This window comes from Leopardus geoffroyi, chromosome A2, assembly GCF_018350155.1.
Source record: "Leopardus geoffroyi isolate Oge1 chromosome A2, O.geoffroyi_Oge1_pat1.0, whole genome shotgun sequence".
In the NCBI taxonomy this organism is placed as follows: Eukaryota; Metazoa; Chordata; class Mammalia; order Carnivora; family Felidae; genus Leopardus; species Leopardus geoffroyi.
In genome coordinates, this window is record NC_059331.1 from 163,184,192 (window position 1) to 163,207,396 (window position 23,205).

General features: G+C 41.6%; 1 pseudogene; it reads right to left on the minus strand.

Moving 5' to 3' along the window:
• Positions 1-8,065: 8,065 nt before the first annotated feature.
• LOC123607103 lies at positions 8,066-9,873 on the minus strand (annotated as a pseudogene).
• Positions 9,874-23,205: the final 13,332 nt, after the last annotated feature.

Consider the following 23,205-nt stretch of genomic DNA (forward strand, 5'->3'; position numbering starts at 1 on the left):
CAGGTATTATCCTCAGGTATGCTGGTAAGTTCCCTAGTGGGAATGGGAGAGTAGTTGACACAGAATCCATGGATGCCACAGGAAATCAGATGTGGGTCTCAAATGGTAATAGTCTTGCGATCATTGGTTAAAGATCATTGGTTAAAGATGGCTCTTATCAGTCCCATGCTGAGCCCTAAGTTACGAGTGATCTCCTTCTAGAAGATATTTGATAGAGCCAGTCTTGCCCCATATCTGTATTGCTCACTTAGCCACGCTCCTCATCATTGAGGACTTCCTTCCACTTCCTTTTTTTATGTTTTCCTTTTATTATTTCAATCTCACACACACAAAGCAATGTGGATATAATGAATTTTCAAAAAGTTGTGGGGTCATTAAAAGACATTCTTTAAATTCTACAGGAGTCTTCTTGTGGGAATCAGGGAGTTTTCTGCTGCTTAGATCTAAATGGCCTCAAAGCTCAACTTATTAAACATTGCGGAGGTAATAACAGGAGACGAAAAAGAATGGTTCCCTACATTGTCCTGGTTCTTCTACACATCATCTCTATAACCTGGTGAGTCAGTTTTCTATTGTTGCCATAACAAGCTATCAAAACTTTAGTAGCCTAAAACAATATAAAATTAATCTCCAACAATACTGGAAGACAAGAATATGAAATTAGTCTTATGGAGATAAAATCAAGGTCCTGCAGAGCTGGTTCTTTCTGGAGGCTCTAGGAGACAATATTCCTTGCCTCTTTCATCTTCCAGAAGCTGCCTGCTCTCCTGGGCTTGTGGCCACATCACACCAATCTCTGCTGCCTCATCACAATGCCTTCATACCCCTTCCTTAGAAGGACATTTCTGATTACATCTTGGGTCCACTCAGATAATTCAGAATTATCTTATCTCAAAATCATTAACTTAATAACATCTGCAAAATCCTTATGGAATAAGGTAACATTCACAGGCTCTGGGGATTAGGGTGTGGACATCTTTCTGGGGCCACCATTCAACCTGCCACATTTGGGTAAGTTAAACTATCTGCAACTCACTTTCCTAATCATTAAAATGGAGTACTTACTTCAGAAGGTCGTTGTGAAATCAGACAAGTCGTACGCATGAAGTGGTTCTCAGACCATAGTGATCAACAGGTAGTAGTTAGTAGTAATAATACAACCATCAACGCTAGTCTCATAGATTACCATTCTGAGGCTCATCTACATATCATAGATGCTGTCTTAGTCAGCGTGGACCGCCATAATACCACAGCCTGGGAGCAGGAACAACAGGAATTAATCTCTCACAGTTCTGGAAACTGGGCAACCCAAGTCCAATGTGCCAGCCAACTTGTTTCCCTGGGGAAGGCTCACTTCCTGATTTGTGGATGACACAGTCTCACTGTATCCATACAAGATGGAGTGAGGAAGCAACTCTCTGCTATCTCTTCTTACAGGGCACTAATCCCGTCAAGACGACCCCAGATTCATGAACTCATGGAAACCCACTTATCTTATCCCCAAATACCATCCTATTGGGGGTTAGGGATTCTGGAGCCTTCTCTCTTGGTGCCAAAAAAAAAAAACTAGTCACTTCTACTTTGTAACAATATCCTTTAAGTGAATTGTTGGATATCACTCAAGGTTTCCTGGTTTCTCCCCACTCACTCAACCCCCAAAGGGCACTGCATGAAAAGGAAGACTCAGCACCTCCACAGCCTGTCTACCAGGATAAGGGATCTGGATTATCTATACCCCTGCACTCACATGTCTTCAATGAAATTGTCTTCTGGTTTCACGGATGTGCAAGAAGAGCTGCCTCTTGCAGGATAATGGCAGCCGTGTCACAAAAGAGATATAGGTGTTAGGTGTGACAGTGCACTTGGGGCTGAATCCCTCAAAGGAAACATTGAACAAACCCTCATGAAATAAGGACCATGCCCCCCAAAGGGGCTTTTACTGTCTTCCACGATGTTATATTCGGTTGTGAACCACAACCATTCAGTCCTGTTCTCAAACAGGTCTCTGCTTCCTCCTAAGGCTTCTCCGAAGATCTGCCAAAAGTGACCACTCAGAATTTGTGTCTTCACCAGAGGGTCACAGTCTTGGAGCTTCAGGGGAAAAACTGTAGGATGTGCTCTGAACTACTGTTGCCTCAAAGAGACTCTTCAGAGCAGGTTTCCAAGATGGCAGCACTGACTCAATGCTCAGACTGTGACAGTGAGAGAAGCCAGGACTATTGGGACTCTCAGTCTGGAAGCATATGTACCTCATGAAATCAGACGACTGACTCAAGATCCAGCAGAGTGAGAAATATTGACATAGGACTGAGTGAACAGATTCAAGATGTGCCATTGTGGTTATTTGTTTGGAATATTGATGGCATTCTGTTTAATGTTCTACTTGTATGACTATTTGAAGAAACCTTATTTCTTTCTCCTTAAACTATCTCTAATTCATGATTTAGTAGACTGTTTATTTGTAAACCCATAGCAACCATTTTTAACTGTCATCTGATTTTCACTTAACCTCAGAATTCAGAAACAAACTCTTCTACTGAGTTTCATTCACTTTCATGATGATAGAACCAATTGCATAGGTTTAATAAAAATCTGTCCTCTGGTTTACAAAGATACCATTGGAAAAATCGATTCTGCAGCAAGGCCTTATGTACAGTGTGATCTCTGAGAGTGTCTGTTGTTTGATCAAAGACCATCAGACCACTGCTAAGGAGCAATTGTTGGTGTTACATGTGGAGCTAATGTCTCCAAAACCTTCATAAGAAAACTAATATGATGTCTGGCTTCCAGGATCCCAGTCTCTCAGGTATTAAGGAAGTCCACTCCCTCGTAGTCCAGAAACCAGGCAAATTTTGGATACCTCAGGAAGAGGGAAAATCCCTGAGATTTATAGGTACAGCATGCAAAGTTTACTGGAGAAAGTGTTTGGGCCTTGGTTTCCTACTCCTAGGATAGAAGAATCACAGGGGCTTTGAAAAGTCTGATTCAAAATTCATTTTGAAAATTTCCAAAAGAAGCTTATCCTTTGGAATTGATACTTGCTTAATATGATTAGGCTCTAGATTTCCCGAGCAAACTCAAGGAGGCTTTTCCAGTAAATTAAGATTCTTGCTGCATCTGTATAAATAATCAGGCCATGCATAGTAAAAACAATCTTCTAGGATCAATACTTGTTGGAAACTGCTTATGATCACAAAGTAGAGAATGCTATGAAAATGATCCAAAACTTAGAAATAGGCAAGAGAGATTACTGGAGTGTTCTATTGTTCTGTGTGGTGCTGTGCTGGATGATCAGCTGTGATATTTTACAACACTTTAAGGACAGAGAGGTTTTTTGCACATCTCTGCCTTATAGATACTCAGCGAATTTTCTGTCTGGTGGAATATAGAACTCAAAAATTACATTTTACTACTCTCTTGAACACATCAAACCTTGATTTCAAATGAAGTTTGTGTTTCTGTTTGTTTGTGTTTTTTGTTCTATTCTTTGCTTATTTGTTTGTTTTTAACTAGGTTTCACACCCACCATGGAGCCCAAACTCAAGACCCTAAGGTCAAGACCTGAGCTGAGATCAAGAGTCAGGCGCTTAACTGATTGAGCCACCCAAAGGAACTTTGATCCAATTATACTATCATACTGGTTCTCTAGTCACGCCATGAGTTGAGCAAAATCTTTGATGTGTTTATACTTGCCCAAGAGGCATGATTTTGCTTTTTTTCAAAACTGCACTCAGACAAGAAAGAGAGGGAGAAATAGCATGATTCAAGCCTTGGAGGTGGAAATAACACTGGACACAGGCAGAGAACAGCTAACAATTTGGAGTGCAGGAATCATTACCAGCCTTTACTGAGGGCCCACTGTGTCCCAGGCACTGGCCTCTCCATCATTATCACCTTCGTTCCTTAAAAAAGTGTAAACAGATATTAACGGGAACAATGATATCTAGACGAATCTCATTCTTGGGAGAGAAGTTGAGACTGATTATAATGACTGCTGAATACCAGGCCAAGGAATATGGATTCTAAGCCCTAGGCAGTAGAAGATTTCCAAGAAGCAGAGACCTACAAAAACTATCCCAATGGGCTTAACCTGGTAACTGCAACGAGGACTGGAGAGGAAGAGATCAGGGGTACTGTACCCTCACACTGCACACACTGTCCCTCTCTTACCATCCATCCTAGGTTGAATTGTGTCCTCCTAAAGAAGTCCTAACTTCTGGTACCTGAGATTGTGACCTACTTTAGAGCACGGTCTCTGTGATGTCATGTCATGAAGTTAAGGTTGAGCCCTACTCCAATGCCTGGAATCATTTCATTGAGAGTGAGGGAAGTTTACACACAGATACACACAGAGAACACCATGTGACAAAAGAGGCAGAGATTGGAGTGAAGCACCTAGAAGGCAAAGAACAAAGCAGGCCAGCCAGCACCAGAAGCTAAGATGCAGCAAAGAAGGGGACTTTCCCAGAGACTTCATGGCGAGTATGGCCCTGGGAACGTCTTGGTTTGGACTTGTAGCCTGTGCCAGAGAGACAGTAGCCATAACAATGAGACAGTAAGTTTCTGCTTTTTAAGCAAAAGTTTGTGGTCATTTGTTACAGCAGCTCCTGGGGGAACTAATATAGATTTTAAGGCCAAGAAGTAGCGTCCTGCTCTGGTAATTACTTAAAATGTAGGAGTCGTTTCGAAATTGAGTAATGCATGGAGGCTCGAAGAATTCTGAGGTACATGATAAAAAGAAAGGTCTAAGAGGATGTCAGTGGTAGGATGAATATCCAGGTCACTTTCTGGTGAGGTCCCAGAGAGAGGTGGGGACCACGCTGCTGGACACTGGAGGGATGATGGCACTTACTATAAAATGGCAGGGGGCAGGGGGCAAGGGGCAGGGAGGCACGGAAAGGGATTGTATGCTTTTTCAATCCCAGATAATATTTATATTATCCAGACTCTAAATTCTGGTTGAAACTTTTTTCTTATTTGTTTGAAGCATTCCTCCTGTTATTTCTTTTGGAGTGTATTCCCTCATTTCTTCATTTTGGATGAAAAAGAAATAATAAAAAAATAAGATTATAATTAAAAAATTTAAAACAACACAAAAAAAAAATCAAATAAAGGATGCTAGTTCCTAGGTGTGTTCTGGTCTGGTTGTTGAAAGAAACTCGATAGAATAGAGAAAAAAGGGAAAGAAAGGGGGGAAAAGGGAAAAAAGAAAATGTTTGATAATTAAAAAAATGAAAACAATAAAATAGAATAGAGTGAAATGCTGAAAGTAAAATGGAATAAAAAAATTTACAAGAAAGTAAAAAAATACAGTAGATATAATTTAAAGAAAATTTTTTTTATAAAATCAGAAAATAAAAATAAAATTTTTCTCTTTCTATATTCAAGTATAAGAAAAGAAGAAGAAAAAAGAATGAATGGATGGACTAGCGAACAGAATGAAATATGAATGAAATTATATCCAGTTTCCACTAGAAGTCAAACTATGGAGAAATCGATAGTCTGTAAACTAAGGTGGTGGAGAGACTCATGTTCCTCTAGAGCTTGGTTGGCACAGTTGGATAGGGCTTGGTGTGATGGCTCCGTTTACACTAGATGGCACTGCTTAGATTACTGGGGTACATCATTGTGGCGCCTGTATCCATGAATGCACATGGGTGGGAGAGGTGTAAATGGTATCACCTACCTACCCAGTCTGTAGCATCAGAACTCTGTGCTCTCACTGACTGCCAATCATGCACCCCTCCTTTGTCCCTGGCTTCTGTCCACTCCCTGCCTCTACACAATCCAGAACCAAGTCATCAGCCTGCCAGGTGGTACCTCCCTTCTGAATCTTATCTCAGATGAGGCTGTGATTCCAAACCCCTCATTTCTGAGGGCCCTGTGGCTTGGACCCACTCTGACCCTCTCAGGGAGTGTCTTGCCAAGACTTGTTTGGGTGCTGGCCGCCCTTGCCCCCAGGAAAATTTGCATGACCATGTTGCTGCTGAAGCCCAGAGACTATGGCCAGATGCCAACATTCCCAGAAAAAATTCACGCAATCTTGTAGCAGCAGCATCTAAGAGATTATGGTAAATCACACCACACATCTGGCATCAGGTTTCACTGCTTCCTAACACCCTTGCTCAACACCAACAAATGGCTGTTCTCTAGGGTCTGCTGGGACCTTTGCCTGTGGGGAAGCTGCATAGCCTCTACCAAATGTCCTCTTAACTGGGGAACCACCTCTCCCCATGTGGCCAGAGACCCCTCACCCTTGGACCTTGCTGTCTATTCCTGGGGATTTGCCCTTCCCACCAGAACACCACCAGGTGTTGAGCTGTATAATTTCCAACTCTGTGCTCCCCTGTTTATAGAGTGGCATTGAACTTTCTTCTTTCTCCTTTCTCTCTTTCTTGTTCAGTCCCTTATGTGTGTTTCCACTCTTTCTCTTTCTCTCCAGCTGCTTTCAGGGAGAATTTTTTCATGTGCTCTCCCCGCTGTCTCAATCCTCTTTCCACAAGCAAAAATAGTTCCCTAACAACTGAGCCTTCTCTCTCCACCAGTTCACCTCTCCATGCTGCATACCTGTGAAGTTCTGTGGCTCAAGTTATGAAGATTGTTGTGTTAATAGTCAGATGCATTTTCTAGGTGTTAAAAATGCTTTGGTGCTGATCTAGCTGAAATTCAGGGATGAGAGAAGCAGAAAACTTCCAAAACTCTGCCATCTTGGCCCCTTCTCCTAAGTGACTATTTCTAAAAGGATTGTGAGCTTCTTTGTGTTGTGCTTCTCTAATGCTTGAGATTAACTAAAAGTTCAGTCTACACTGGGATTTATTGGTAGAACATGGAAATGTCCTTTGGGAAACCTTAGAATGGATAATGTGAGAAGTACCCAGGAGAAAAGTAGAAAAGGGATAGAGACACTTCTTATTGTTATACATATATTAAAGACAATTTTTGCTCCAGGAAAACCAGAAAGGTCTCTGAAGCCTTGGTTACACATAATATCTATCAGTGAATAATTAATGAGTCCAAGGAAAAGGTAGTGTTTAACTGGCAGAGGGGTTGAGAATGTGGCTGGGAATTTCCAAGGAAAAGGAGGAGAGATGTGCTGAGGGTAAACCAAAACTAGCTCCAAAACCATCTTGAACTTTTACCAAAAAGTAAAATTCAGTGTTCTTAGAAGAAATAACAAAGGGGGTCACCTGAGTGGCTCAGTCCATTGAGCATCTGACTCTTGGTTTCGGCTCAGGTCATGATCTCACAGTTCATAGGTTTGGGCCCTGCATCGGGTTCTGCACTGATGTGTGGAGTCTGCTTGGGATTCTTTCTTCTCTGCCTCTCCCCTGTTCATGCTCTCTCTCTCTCTTTCTCTCAAAATAAATAATTAACTAATTTTAAATTAAGTAATAAAAAATAGCAAAGGTATTTTCCAAGAAAAAGTGGACTCCAATTTTATAGAAATATGAGAGAAGAGAATTTTTTTTATTTTAATAACAAGCAAACAATTCAACTGGGAAGGAGTGCAAGTAATGAAGGTCTGAGGTGATGGAGGTGAAGTGGCAACAGTTAGTTTCACATGAAAAGAAGAGAACTGGTTATTCAGCAAATATATTGAATTGAGGTCAAAGAGTTGCTATACATACATCTGAATACAGCAAAAGTTGTTCTCTTCTGTGTTGAATCTCCATCTTTCAACTGCTCTTTCTGGCATTTCACTTAGTTGAGTTCTGAGAGGTCTATCTTCTAAACAACTCTTTGTCCTTCAGTAGGCAGCTGATAAGGAACAATTTGAATCCTTCTGTAAAACTGTTACTACATAAATTTCCATTCATCTGGAAAGAATTCTATAAACATCTCACCAATAGATTACCCAACACGAAGAACAAATCTTTCTAACAAATCATAGGGGGAAGGTGATCACTGTGTCCTAAAGGAAAAATAAGTGAGTAGAAGCAACAGAGGGAGAAGATCTACCAATCTAGAAAGAACCTAGATTTTACTCGGGATAAATAGACAAAGTTCGGGGCCACCTTATACCTTCTACTCTGGAGTTCCACAAATTGAGAATTTGCCCCTCCCCTGTTAAGTCAATCAAACATCTACCAATCTCCAACAGTGAATCTGATTATACCCCTTAGTCCTGAGAGTCTGAGAGACAGAAGCGAGAGTGCTCCAAGGTTGGTGAATGAGTTCAGGGGTGCGGGGGCTGGGTGGGGGGGTGGCAGACAGTGGGCAGGGCCAGTGGGAAATATGCAGGAAATAGAGAGATCTTTTCATTCAGGTAAATCTTACATAAACAGGTGAGAGAAAACAGGAAAAACTATCTGCAGTGCTTCCATGATCAATTCAAGGTTTCTGCAATGAGTCTCACCTTCATATCTGGCGTTCTGCTGCTTTAGGGCATAGAAAGCCTCTTTCCCTGCCAATTCTCTCTCCATTTGTTCCTTTCATTTCTGCCGCTCCAGTTTATCCTCCAGCTTCCTGATTTTTTCTTCAAACTCCTCTCTTACCTGCACTCTCTCTCTAGCTGTGCTCCATAAAATTCTTGCATCTCTTGGATTTGTTTCTGAATCTCCTCTTTGGCCTTTTGGTACATCTTCTTAGTGTAGCATCGTTCTTCATTCTAGGCCACAATGCGCTAGACCAGGGCCAGCAGTTGGCTTCTCTGGGCCTCCTGCTCAGCTTCTGTTGCACCATTCTTGTACACGCAGTAGTGATCACGGAACTATCCCTCCAGCTCTTGGATGCCTTCGGGTGCTTCCTCTAAGTAATCATGGAAATTGATGCCATCCAAGTCATCTTTCCAGGTGAAAAAGAGAATCATGTATTTCCTAGCTCTGAGTCCAAATATTTACTGAATCTTTTCCATGGCCTTGTGCTCTTCCTGCATGTACGGGACCAGCTGTCCCATCAGGGGCAGGGTGTGAGGTCCTGGGGAGGTCAGGAAGACGTAGCGAGTAAACTCTTTGCAGGTGTCAGCATCCTGTGCCTCGGTGTCAAAAATGCCTGGTGTATCCACGACACAATTTCTCTTACCTGCCACCTGCTGCTCCCTTTCTTACAGGTCTTGGTGGCAGAGGTTGTGGCAATGCTAGAAGGAAACACTTTCTCTCCAAGGGTGCTGTTGCCCATGGCACTTTTCCCTGCTCCGATCTCACCCACTAAGAGAAGTCTCAACTGTGAATCTCTGCCATCTTGGTTTCTAAGCCCTGGGACATCAGGAAACAAAAGCCACAGCATTAGGAGGTAATCCTGCTGCTTCCTCTACACAGCTCTCCCATTTCCCCTCACACACACCCCTCCTCTGGTGCCTCAGGGTCCCCTCCCATAAGTGACTGCTGCACTCCCAGGAACTCTATAGAAGGCCCTTCTAGAGAAGCCTATTCAAAGTCTATAGAAAGCCTGAAGTTCTCTTGCAATACTTGGGGAATGCCCAAGTACTTTCCAGGATTTCCTGGAGCTTCTTACTCTTCCTTTTTGTAGCTAAGTAGCCCACAGAAGAGAAAACAAAATATTGTAGTTTACAAAGAGAATTCTGAGCTGCTGCTGCTGGTAGCTATTCCTCATAAGAGCAATGCAGCAAGGAACACAAAATCTGTCTTTGGGGCATCTCAGTAGGAGACTCCCCTCCCCCATTTATATTCAGAATGGAACTTTTCTTCTCCCATTAAGAAGCCAGCTAGGCAGGTTACACAAGCCAACTCACCCTTGTAGGGTACAAAAGGGATGCCTGTGTGGAAAGACCAAGTGTCTTTTTCTATTCGTGTGTGCAACCATCCTGTCAGGTTGTGACAGGAGAGAGAACAATATAATTTAACTTTAAAGTTTAAAAGCTTAGCTTAGAATCCAGTGAAGTTTTTATACTCTAAAATAAGACATTACAGAATTACAGTCATAAATTACTGACATTTCTCCAAAGTTATTATAAAATCCCTTGATACTAAAAAAAAAAAAAAGAAAGAAAGAAAAATAACACCTGGGTGGCTCAATTGATTGAGTGTTGGACTCTTGATATTCGCTCTGGTCATGATCCCAGAGTCGTGCGATTGAGTCCCACATAGGCTACACGCTGAGCATGGAGTCTGCTTAAGATTCTCTCTCTCTCCCTCTCTCTCTTAATCTCTCTCCCTCTGTTCCTCTCCTTTTCTATCTCTCTCTAAAAAAAAAAAAAAAGGAGGGGCTCCTGCGTGGCTCAGTCAGTTGAGCATCCAACTTCGCCTCAGGTCATGATCTCACAGTTCATGAGTTCGAGCACCAAATCAGGTTCTGTGCTGACATCTCAGAGCCTGGTGCCTGCTTGGGAATCTGTGTCTCTCTCTTTCTCTACCAAACCCCCTGCTCTAGCTCTGTCTCTCTCTGACTCAAAAGTAAATAAGTATTAAAAATTTTATTGAAAACTTTTTTAAAAAAACGATCATATGATTCAGTAATGCCACTTCTGGGTATTTATCCCAAGGAAAAAACACTAACTGGAAAAGTTATCTGCATTCCCATGTTTATTGCAGCATTATCTACAATAGCCAGGATATGGAAACAATCTAAATGTCCACTGATGGATAAATGGACCGAGAAATCATGGCATATATACACAATTGGATGTTAGTCATCCATTAAAAAAAACCCAAATCTTGCCATTTGCAATGCATGGATGGATGTCAAGGGAATTATGCTCAGTGAAATAAGTCAGACAGAGAAAAACAAGTACTCCACGATCTCCCTTATATATGGAATGTAAAAAAGAAAAAAACAAGACAAGCTCATAGTTACAGAGAACAGGTTGATGGTTCCCAGGTTGAGGGGATTGGTGAAACCTGGGAAGGGATCAAAAGATAAAAGATAAAATAAAATGAATATATGTTATGACAACATGCACATATATAGGCTAGTGGGAAATAGCAAGACTTGCTGGATATATTTTTCAATTGATGATTAAATCTACTGAAAGGACATGAATCTTATTTTATGTAAATTAAAATTCAATGAAGGTGAAAAATTGCAGCACTTTAGTACAATTGGATGCATTTAGGATAATCCATCATGGTAGATTTATATCATTTTTTTTAAGTTTATTCATTTATTTTGAGAGAGAGAGAGAGAAAGGGAGAGAGAGAGAGAGAGCATGAGCAGGAAGGAGCAGAGAGAGGGAGAGAAAGAATCGCAGTCTCCAGGCTGTCGGTGCAGAGCCCAACACAGGGCTTGAACTCACAACCCATCAGATCATCACCTAGGCCAAAATCATGAGTCTAACTTTAAAATCAAGACGTCTAACGCACTGAGCCACCCAGGTGCCCCAACATGATTTACAATCACCTAAAACTGGCTACAAGCTCTCATCCTACCTGTGTCCGTGCCCCATTACGATATGAATTTGTATCTTTTCTCATCCACAGATCGAGTCTATTTCTGCATCGTTGGGAGCTCAAAGCCTCAAAGGTTTTGCAGTTTGCCTTTTGACAATGTCTGCTTCTTTATGCATTTCTTGTCTCTGTTTTATAATTTCACACTTTTTTTCAACCCATGTCCTCCCTCTCATGAATTTAAAAATATCTATAACACTTTATTAGAAATGACATAGTAAAGAGAAGAAAGGATGATTCCTATGCACCTCACAGCTCAGTCCCCAGGAAGTCTGTAGTTTACAATCAACATTGGCCCAGTTCCCAGAACCTTCTCACAAGAACAAGCACGGTTGTTGTCAATTTACCGGTGCACAGCCACACTTCTTTCTTGTCTTCACCACAACCATTTCCTGCTGCATCTCCTTCTGTTTTTGTCTTCTGGTGACATAGGGTTGTGAGCACCTCACAGCACACAAGGCTGAGGTGCAAGGTCCATACCCCCTGCCCAGCCCTGCAGTGGAAGCCTGCAGCATTTTGGTACAATTGGATGCAATTAGGATAATCAGTTGTGGTAGATTTACATGATTTTTCAAAGTTAATCATTTATTTTGAGAGAGAGAGAGAGAGGGAGAGATAGAGAGCGTGAGCAGGAAGGGGCAGAGAGAGCAATCTACAAACTGGGAGAAATGTTTGTGAGTCACATATCAGATAAAGAAAGAACTTGTGTGTGTACTTGATAAAGATCTGACAAAGAATAGAATGTGTCAAGAACTCTGAAAATTCATTAATACAAAGACAGTCCAATTTAAAATAGAAAATACAAACATTTTCGACATAATTAAAGTATGTATACACCAGTGAAACCATCATAACAAGCAAGATAGCGAATGTATCCGTCAGCCACAAAAGTTCTTCATGCACCGCTCACCTGCCCCTGTCCCGTAGGCACCATTTATGTGCTCTGCAAAATATGCACAGCAAACTGTTCCTGATGTAAACATTTGAGTGGCCAGACCTAGATTCAGAGCTTCAGGTCCTTAAGAAGAAGGTTTTCTTACCATCAATGCCACCTTCTGCAACATGGTCTTGTTGATCCCAAACCCCAGAGAATGCAGTCCAACTTAGGAAGAATTTCAGGTAATCAAGATACTTCTTAACAGGAAGTAAGAACTTCAGAACAATTGCCTCAGATATTCCATTTTGTATTTTTGTTCATAAACATAGACAAGGCCGAAAATAAATAAATAAAATAAAATAAACATAGATAGACCACCGTTTTAAAAACATACCAGAAATTATGCAACCTTACATCCACATTCACAAATGATTACAAATGCACTCTGGGTTGTTGTTCATGGACTGTGTGCACAGCACTTTGGCAAATGATCGCTGCCTCTGGAACATGCATCTTCAGGGCTCATCACTCGCAACGTCTCTGAAACTCCCTCAGCAGAGTTGTCTTCAGAGTTAAAGGCGACAATGGAAGACAAGTCTCTAATGTGGAGCTTCTTTTTGCTTCCAAACACTAGCATCCTTTGGTCACTCACCCTATTTACCAGATTGAGACTGTCAAAAATGAAATTCATTCTCAAAAGGCCAAGTTGTGGTCTCCAAGTGTACTCAGAAATTTATCCCCAGCCACGCCACAAGCTTGCTGGCAAAGTCACCCACACAGATGTAAAGATCATGTCCATTCACTGCTGTGCTCTTGACCACCTGTCCTCTCCTCGGACTCAAGCATGTGGACACTCCTTGGCACAGATTTTTAGCTGGTCAAGTCTTGGGTCTGATTGACCTTGAACAAGTAAGGCCCAAGGCCCAGAGGGACCCTGACCCACCTGAGATATAGGAGGCCCTACTCCACCTCTCTGAATCTCTAGATTCTCTGTGATTTACACATAAATGTCCCTCCCTGGTGGGATGTGGGAACTTCCTGTCAGTTCTCTGCACGAGCAAAGTGCCTGTCACCTGGATTCCTAGTGCTACACTCATAGGAAACACACACCTCAGTTACAGGATTAGGATCGGCAAGATCTTGGGGTTCTTCTCTACTGGATCTCCTCTCCATCAAGTCCTCCTGTGTGCAACTATGTGATTAAATAAGAGGGATGTCACAAGGACAGGGAGAGAAGACACTTATTCTTTCCTCCCATCGGCCCTTCAAACTGGCTCCATCCGTGCCACCTGAAGGAAACCTTACACAGGTACTGCCTTAAGCAAAAAACCTCTCCAATCACTATTGGTCACATTCATGTACTCAAATCCTCTAGTGTAATAATCACACTCTCAATTTCACTGAGGGGTGGGGCGCCTGGGTGACTCAGCTGAGCCTCTGACTTCAGCTCAGGTCATGATCTCGAGGTCCATGGGTTTGAGCCCCACGTTGGGCTGTGTGCTCACAGTTTGGAGCCTGGAGACTGCTTCAGATTCTGTGTCTCCCTCTCTCTCTGCCCTGCCCCTGCTCATGCTCTCTCTCTCTCTCTCTCTCTCTCACAAATAAATAAACACTTGAAAAAATTTTAAGAAGGAGTTAACATGGCAGAGAAGTAAGGGAATCTGAAGTTCCCTCGTCCCTCAAACACAGAAGTATTGAGGCGAGAAGGCTTGAAATTCCAGGAATCCAGGCTACAGAGTGACAGAAACATCTCCAGGGGCCCATGAGGAAAATGTGATGGGCCATAGATGCATGATTTCAAACTGGGAGAGATAAAAAAAAGGCAGCGTAGGAACGGAGGGGAGGGATCCCCTTCTGCAGAAAGACAAAAGAAAGTGAAAGAGAGGTTGCAGAAGTGGAAGGTTGTATTTGGACAAGAGAAAAAACATGGGTTGGGGAACAGAAAAAATGGAGAAAGAACCAATTTTTAACTGCAGGGCTTTCTCCGGCCTCTTTGTGTACCTGGGGAGGAGGGGAGCCAGCCCAAGCTCTGTAGCCAGCTCCCAAACACAGGTGGAGAGAGCAATCCCCTCCCTTGAGTGCTGTGGGAAGAAGGCAAATAGCCATTCCAAGGACAAAGGACACTGCAGGACCCCCCGCCACCCAGAGGCCCTTTGTGACCATACCCTGGAGTGACAGTGTGCCAGAACTGGGGCACATGGAGCAGGATCCTTTAAGACATTGGGGTTTGAATCCCAGCTGACTGCCTGGGAGACCCAGGATCCTGGAGCAGAACAGACTGCCCACTCGTGCTCCTTTGGCACTGTGAGGACGACCTGAACAGAGTGGTCCAGGATGCCTGGTCTGGGGAGGAGAGAATGGGGTGTCACCATTTTACTCCCCATCACCAACAAGGTGGGGCTTCAGGGAATGGACAATGGATCCACAGTGGAGGTGGACCTGCTCACACCAAAGCATGCCCCTCTGCACCTGGTAATGTGTGTCTAACAGAGCAAGACTGAACACTGACTGAACCAGACAGTCCCTCCTCCAGACCAGCACAGGCACTGGTTACAAGGCACCATCAGATATTGGTCCAGTAGTTTTGCATTCTCTGATTTGATTCTTGGTCAATATTTATTTTATGTATGTATATACATATATATTTCTTCTTCTTCTTCTTTCATCTTTCTTCCTTCTTTTTCTTCTTCTTCCTCTTATTTCTTCCCTTCTCTAGGATGGTTATTCTGGTTGTTGGTTTGTTTAAGCAGACATTTTTAATCTATTCTCTTTATGCCTCTTCTGTATCTCCTTTATTTTCCTCTCTCTCTCTCTCTCTATGGACTAAGCCATAAAGTTTATCTGATCTCTGTTTGGTCAATTTTTTTTTCTTTTCCTTTTCCCTGCCCATGTCATTTCTCTCTTTGTATGGGATAAGGCCTCTTCCACCACCACCACCGCCATTAAAAATTATTTTTTCCAGGCATACTTCAACAAACAAATCAAAGCACTCCTGGTGGAAGGTCCAAACCACCACTAGGAATAGGGAGCTAAAGTAATCAGAGTCTCAACAACAGAGAGCACAAAACACACTCCAAAAATACCTCTTGAAGGGCCAGGCCCTGGACAACATTATGACTCCCTGTTTTAATATAATAGTCCTCACAGGATCAAGACCCATAAGAAACTATTAAAACACATAAGGGACAGAAAACTAGGCAAAATGATGCAACGGAAGAATTCCCCTCAAAAGAAACTCCAGGAGGAAACGACAGCTAGAAAATTGCTCAAAACAGATATAAGCAATATAACTGAGCAAGAATTTAGAATAATAGCCATATTACTTGGCTTGAAAGAAGCATAGAAGACAGACGAGAATCTATTCCCACAGAGATCAAGGAACTAAGAAATAGTCACAACGTATTAAGAAATGCTGTATATGAGGTGCAAAATAAACTAGATACAGTGACAGCAAGGATGAAGGAGACAAAGGGTAGATTAAGTGAAATAGAAGATAAAATTATGGAAAAGGAGGAAGCCAAGGAAAAGAGAGATAAGAACATACTAGACCCTGAGGGGAGAAATAGAGAACGAGGAGATTCAATGAAACATAATAATATCCATATCATAAGAGTTCCAGAAGAAGAAGAAGAAAAGAGCGAGAAAAAGGGAAGAAGGTTTACTTGAACAAATTATTGCTGTGAACTTCCCTTATCTGGGGAAGGAAATGGACATCCAAATCCAGGAGACAAAGAGAACTCCTTTCAGATTTAACAAGAATAGATCTTCTCCACAGAATATCATAGTGAAACTGGAAAAATACAAAGGAGAAAATTCTGAAAGCATCCAGGGACAAACGGGCCTTAACCTACAAGAGTAGACACAAAAGGGTAGTAGCAGACATATCCACTGAAACTTGGCAGGCAAGAAGGGAGTGGCAGGAAATATTCAATGTGCTGAATAGGAAAAATATGCAGCCAAGAATCCTTTATCCAGCAAGGCTGTCATTCAGGATAGAAAGAAAGATAAAGGCTTTCCCAGACAAACAAAACCTGAAGGAATTCATGAACACTAAGCAAGTTCTGCAAGAGATCCTTAGGGGGACTCTGTGAGTGGAATGCTGCAAAGACTACAAAGGACCAGAGACATCACCACAAGCATGAAACCTACAGGTAACACAATGACACTAAATCCATATCTTTCAATAATCACTCTGAATGTAAATGGACTAAATGCCCCAATCAAACACATAACATATCAGAATGGATAAAAAAAAAAAAAAAAAAAAACAAGATCCATCTATATGGTGTCTACAGGAGGTTCATTTTAGACCTGAGGACACTTTCACATTGAAAGTGAGGGGATGGAGAACCATCTATCATACTACTGGAAGTCAAAAGAAAGCTGGGGTAGCCATGCTTATATCACACGAACTAGATTTTAATCTACAGGCTGTAACAAGACGTGAAGAAGGGCAATATATCATAATTACAGGGTCTATACATCAAGAAGAGCTAACAATTGTAAAGGTTTATGCTCCCAACTTGATTGCACCCAAATACATAAATCAGTTAATCACAGACATAAGTGATCTTATCGATAAAAATACTGTAATAGGAGGAAACTTTAACTCTCCACTTACAACAATGGACAGATCGTCTGGGCGAAAAAAAATCAATGAAGAAACAATGGCTTTGAATGATACAGTGGACCAGATGGACTTGACAGATATATCCAGAACTTTTCATCCAAAAGCAGCAGAATTCTTTTCGAGTGCACATGGAACATTCTCTAAAATAGACCCCATCTTAGGTCACAAAACAGCCTTCAACAAATATAAAAGAACCGAGATCACACCATACATATTTTCAGATAACAATGCTATGAAACTTGAAGTCAACCACAAGAAAAAATTTGGAAAGCCTCCAAATGCATGGAGGTTAAAGAACATCCTACTAAAGAATGAATGGGTCAACCAGGCACTTAAAGAAAAAATTAAAACGTATATGGAAGCAAGTGAAAATGAAAACATGACAGTCCGAATCCTTTGGGATGCAGCAAAGGCAGTTCTAAGAGGAAAATACATTGCAATCCAGGCCTATCTCAAGAAATAAGAAATATCCCAAATACAAAATCTAATAGCACACCTAAAGGAAGTAGAAGCAGAACAGCAAAGAAACCCCAAAGCCAGCAGAACAGCAGAAGAAGAGAAATAATAAAGATTAGAGCAGAAATAAAAAATATAGAACCCCCCCCCCAAAAAAAAATACAGTAGAACAGATCAATGAATCTAATAACTAGTTTTTTTCTTTTCTGGAAAAAAACAAACAAAATTGATAAACCCCTAGTCGGGCTTCTCAAAAAAGAAAAGAGAGAGGACCCAAATAGATAAAAACTACAAATAAAAGTGGACAGATCACAACCAACATCACAGAAATACAATTTTCAGGGAATACTATGAAAATTTACATGCCAACAAACTGGACAACCTGGAGGAAATGGACAAATTTCTAGACACCCACACACTACCAAAACTCAAACAGGAAGAAATAGAAAATTTGAACACACCCATAACCAGTGAAGAAATTGAATCAGTTATCAAAAATCTAACAACAGATAAGAGTCCTGGGCCATATGGCTTCCTAGGGGAATTATACCAGACATTTAAAACAGAGTTAATACTTATCCTTCTCAAGCTGTTCCAAAAAATAGACATGGAAGAAAGCTTCCGGGCTCATTCTGTGAAGCCACAATTACCTTGATTCCCAAACCAGACCGAGACCCCACTAAAAAGGAGAATGACAGACCAATATCCCTGGTTAACATGAATGCAAAAATTCCTAACAAAATACTAGCAAATCAAATTCAACAGTATCTCAAAAAAATTATTCACCACGATTAAGTGGGATTCATTTCTGGACTGCATGGCTGGTTCAGTATTCTCAAATCAATTAATGTGATACATCACATTAATAGGAGAAAGGATAAGAGCCATATGATCCTGTCAATAGATGCAGAAAAAGCATTTGACAAAATATAGCATCCTTTCTTAATAAAAGCCCTCAAGAAAGTCGGGATAGAAGGAACCTACCTTAACTTCATAAGAGCCATATATTAAAAGCCCACAGCTAATACCATCCTCGTGGAAACAAAGTAAGAGCTTTCCCCCAACATCAGGAACATGGCAGGGATGTCCACTCTCATGCTGTTGTTTAACATCATGTTGGAAGTCCTAGCCTCAGCAAGCAGACAACAAAATGAAATAAAAGGCATCCAAATTGGCCAAGAAGTCAAACTTTCACGTTCTGCAATGACATGATACTGTACATGGAAAACCTGAAAGACTCCACCAAAAAGCTGCTAGAACTGATACATGAATTCAGCAAAGTCACAGGATACACAATCAATGTACAGAAATCAGTTGCCTTTCTATATACCAATAATGAAGCAACAGACTACTTTCTTACACCATACACAAAATTAAACTCAAAATTGATGGAAGACCTAAATGTGAGAGAGAAAACCATTCAAACCCTAGAGGAGAAAACAGGCAATAACCTCTTTGACCTGAGCCCCAGCAATTTCTTGCTCGACCCATCTCCGAAGGCAAGGGAAATAAAAAGAAAAAATGAACTCTTGGGACCTCATCAAGATAAAAAGATTCTGCACTGCAAAGGAAACAATCAACAAAACAAAAAGGCAACCAATGCAATGGAGAAGATATTTAAAAATGACATATTAAATAAAGGGTTAGTTTCCAAAATCTATAAAAAACTTACCAACCTCAACACCCAAAAAACAAATAACCCAGTGAAGAAATGGGCAGACAACATGAATAGACACGTTTCCAAAAAAGACATCCAAATGGCCAACAGACACATGAAAAGATGTTCAACGTAACTCATCATCAGGGAAATACAAATCAAAACCACATTGAGATGCCACCTTACACCGGCCAGAGTGGCTAAAATTAACAACTCAGGAAACAAAAGATGTTGGCGAGGATGTGGAGAAAGAGTAACTCTCTTGACTGTTGGTGGGAATGCAAACTGGTGCAGCCGCTCTGGAAAACATTATGGAGGTTCCTCAAAAAATTAAAATGGAACATTCCTACAACCCAGCAATAGCACTACTCAGAATTTATCCAAAGGATACAGGAGGGCTGATTCACAGGGGAACATGTACCCCAATATTTATAGTAGCACTTTCAACAATAGCCAAATTATGGAAAGAGCCCAAATGTCCATCAACAGAAGAATGGATAAAGATGTGGTTTATATATACAATGGAATACTACTTGGCAATGAGAAAGAATGAAATCCTGCCTTTTGCAACAACATGGATGGAACTGGAGGGTATTATGCTAAGTGAAATAAGTCAGTCAGAGAAAGACAGATGTCATATGTTTTCACTCATATGTGGAGCTTAAGAAACTTAACAAAAGACCATGGGGGAAGGGAAGGGAAGAAATAATTTCAACCAGAGAGGGAGGCAAACCATAAGAGACTCTTAAATACAGAGAATGAACTGAGGGCTGATGGGGGGTGGTGGAGGGGGGAAAATGGGTGATGGGCATTGAGGAGGGCACTTGTTGGGATGAGCACTGGATGCTGTATGTAAGTGATGAATCATAGGAATCTGCCCCCAAAACAAGAGGACACTGTATACACTGTATGTTAGCTAACTTGACAATTTATTCACAATAAATTGTCAAGTTAGCTATATATATATATATGTATATATATATATATATATATATATATGTATATATATATATATATTTACAAAAACTTTTCAAAAAATATTGCTGAAGGGTAAATCTTCTACTGTCCTTGGCATCCCTGGCATGTGCCTGCTCCCAGAGAAGAACCTGCAGTGTAGACAGGGCTGCTTAGAGCTCTCCCCATGCTGCCATTCTCCTGTCCTTGCCTTGGCTCTGATTCTTCATGGGTTGGAGAAGAAGAGGCAGAAACACTGAAGATGAGTCAAGTGTAGTCTGGCCTTGGTGGGGGGACAGTGGCAGCATTCTTAGTGGCTCTTTTCCCCATGGAACACTGTTAATAGCCTTCAGAGTCTCCTCTGGGAATCTGAAATCATAAGCCCAACAGAAGGCCACTCCCTTCTCTCCCATCACTTGCTTCAACGTCTGTTCCTAGTGCCGGACTTCCAGAACTCTGATGCACATACAAGCTGCTGGGATCCCTGCTGGGCCCCTGGGCAAGTCCCCTTCAAACTGGCTTTGGGTGCCTCCCTCCCATGTGGCCCCATTTGATATATGAAGAACACATACTTTTGCCCCCCTGTTAGTAAAAGTTCTGACTGCGTACAAGACCTCCACCACCATGGGTATTCTGCTCCCTCCACAGACCAAAGCAACAGCCTTCATGTATCCCATGACCACCAGGCAGCAAAGCCAAACTCTGAAGGACAGACAACAAGTCTCTTAATGTACACCGCCCACACCCTCTGGCAGTATCAAACTCCAGAGGCCGCCTCACTAGGTTTCAGGAGAGAGAGAACCTCCATCTCTCTGGACATGGCACACAGAGACGACTCCCTGTGGGGCCTCCCTTACATAGTCACACGGTTACACCTGGGCCACCTTCTGCCCTGGGGAGACGATTCTGCCACAGATGAACTCCAAGAATTGATCAATACTAATTTGTGATTGTCCCTATAAATTAAATGTTCTCATTTAAAAAGCCCTTTCCTCTTGGGATGCCTGGCTGGATCATTTGGAAGAGCATGCGACCCTTGATCTCATGGTCATGAGTTGGAGCCCCATGTTGGGTGTAGAGATTACTTAAATGCTAAAACCTAACAGAAAAGGTCCTTTCCTCTTGACCCCTTCAAATATCTATCAAATTAGTTGAAGGACTAAACCTCACAAAACTGGTTCTTGCTTCTTCCTTTGGGCATCCTATATGGATCTTCTAGCATATAGCTTTGGACTGCGGGGTATTGGCAATTAGTAAAGATTCAACTGATATTAAGGGAGATATTTATGTTACCCTGAGCCTTTCATATAGCCTTCTGACCCAGATTTCAAGTTAATGCAGGTCATTTACATTGGACCCTAACTATGACATATGATATTCAACTTGTCCCAAACCTAACTGAACACTGTTGCTCCTGACTCTATCCTTCCCCTGAAAATCTTACCCGTCACCATGAACTTTCCTGTTTTTGAATAGAAGCATGGCCATCGCACCCATCACCCGCATGGACACATCCTACACATCCTTCACAGTAGACTTCATACGCTAAATCTTTTCACAGGTCTTCCTCTATAAACCCTAGTGTAAATTCCCCATCATAAGTCATGACTATCACATATTTCAACAACAGGGATCATGCACACATTAAACGCTGGAAATTCCGCAGTCTTCAGCACTGAAATAGAACCACATTCAGAGAGAACTGGAATATAAAATATGTTAAAAGAAGTGAGTGAGCAATATTTTGATTGTCAAGTGAAGAGATAATGATTTATTTTATTTACTCGTTTTTTCTCTGGTTATGTCCTACCTTCCAAAAAAGAATCTAAGGTTGGGAGAAAAGAAATCAACTTACATAAGCTGCACTTTCAAATGGCCTGAACACAAGTTAATTGTATTAAGAATGCTTCTGCATATCTCTGGGGGAAAATATCTTTTAAACGACTCTGAAATGAAAAAGGACAGGGCAGGAATACTTTGCTCTTTAGACATACTATCACACAGATGAGTCACTTACAAGGAAGTACTTTTGAACATAAGATGTGCATGATGGCAAAGCGTACTTTGGTCTCACTTTGTCATTTGACACATGTTTTCTCATGAGAGGATTTTTCTTCCGTGTTTTTACTGCATTCTGAATACTTGTGATGAATCTTAGAATGAGCGGGTATTTAGAATCTTAAGTTTTCCAGACTTAATCACTAATCCGTCTGCCGAAAAGTCACTGATATGGTAAATACTCTCAGTCATGTTCACAGACAAAACAAAGGATGAATAAAAATTTTAATAATTTGGATTTTGGATGTCTGCAATCCTTGTGAGTGACTGAGAGTCACCCATCTAACTTTGAAGTTTCTCTATTATTTTAGCAAGACAGAACCTTTCATCTACTTACTGCAAATGTCACAGCAGGGAAGGGTAAGGAGAGATTTTTCTGGTGTCAGAAAACAAGCACTAGAGGGAATGTAAAACCATCAACAACAATAAAGATGCTCTGAAGGAGAACTGGGTACCATAAGATTTATCAATCAGGTTCTCACAGGAAAAAGATAGTCTGCTCTCATTAGGTACTTGGAGAAAGTGTAGAGAAGGGGCCTCTTACACACTGTGGACACAGGGAATTTAGAAACCACAGGGACGTTGATAGTATCGATAAGAAAATTGAGTCCCACCTGAAGGGGTGAACAAAGACTGGAATGCAGTAGAAGAGTTGGGTACAAGGCCACCAAGGCAGGAGCTGTGACCTTTGGCGTAGGGTTGCACTTAGTCAGAGATGGCCCTGCAGAGATAGAGGTGGGAGAATGGATACCCCAGCCTTGCTTTTCTACTTCCACAGGGCCTCTGACTTGGACTTCCCATTGGCCAGCCAGGCAGAAGTCAGAGAGCAAGAGATCCCACCGATGTACTGCAAATAGATCTGCCTCAGGGGGCAAAGAGCTAGGGTGAAGTGTGATTCTGCAGAGGCAAATGAAAACTATGTGGCCCAGATGGGATTTTTCAGATACAATTGGAGACATTTTAAGTTACGATGGTCCCTAAAAAAGAAGTGAGAGAAACACAATAAGAGAATCCTGTGACTTTCAGATCTCCATGAACCACAGAACAATCTTTCCAGAGAAACCCAATACCTCCCTAACATAGTACATGTGGCCATGCTGTGCAACGACAAATGTGACCAGTGGTTCAGACACTTAACATGTGCAGGATTTCTGATTTGAATTTTCCTGAGTCTTTGAACTCTATATGCCATTGCCTGATTATGCCAACTTTGTGTGAAGAGGGACAGGTG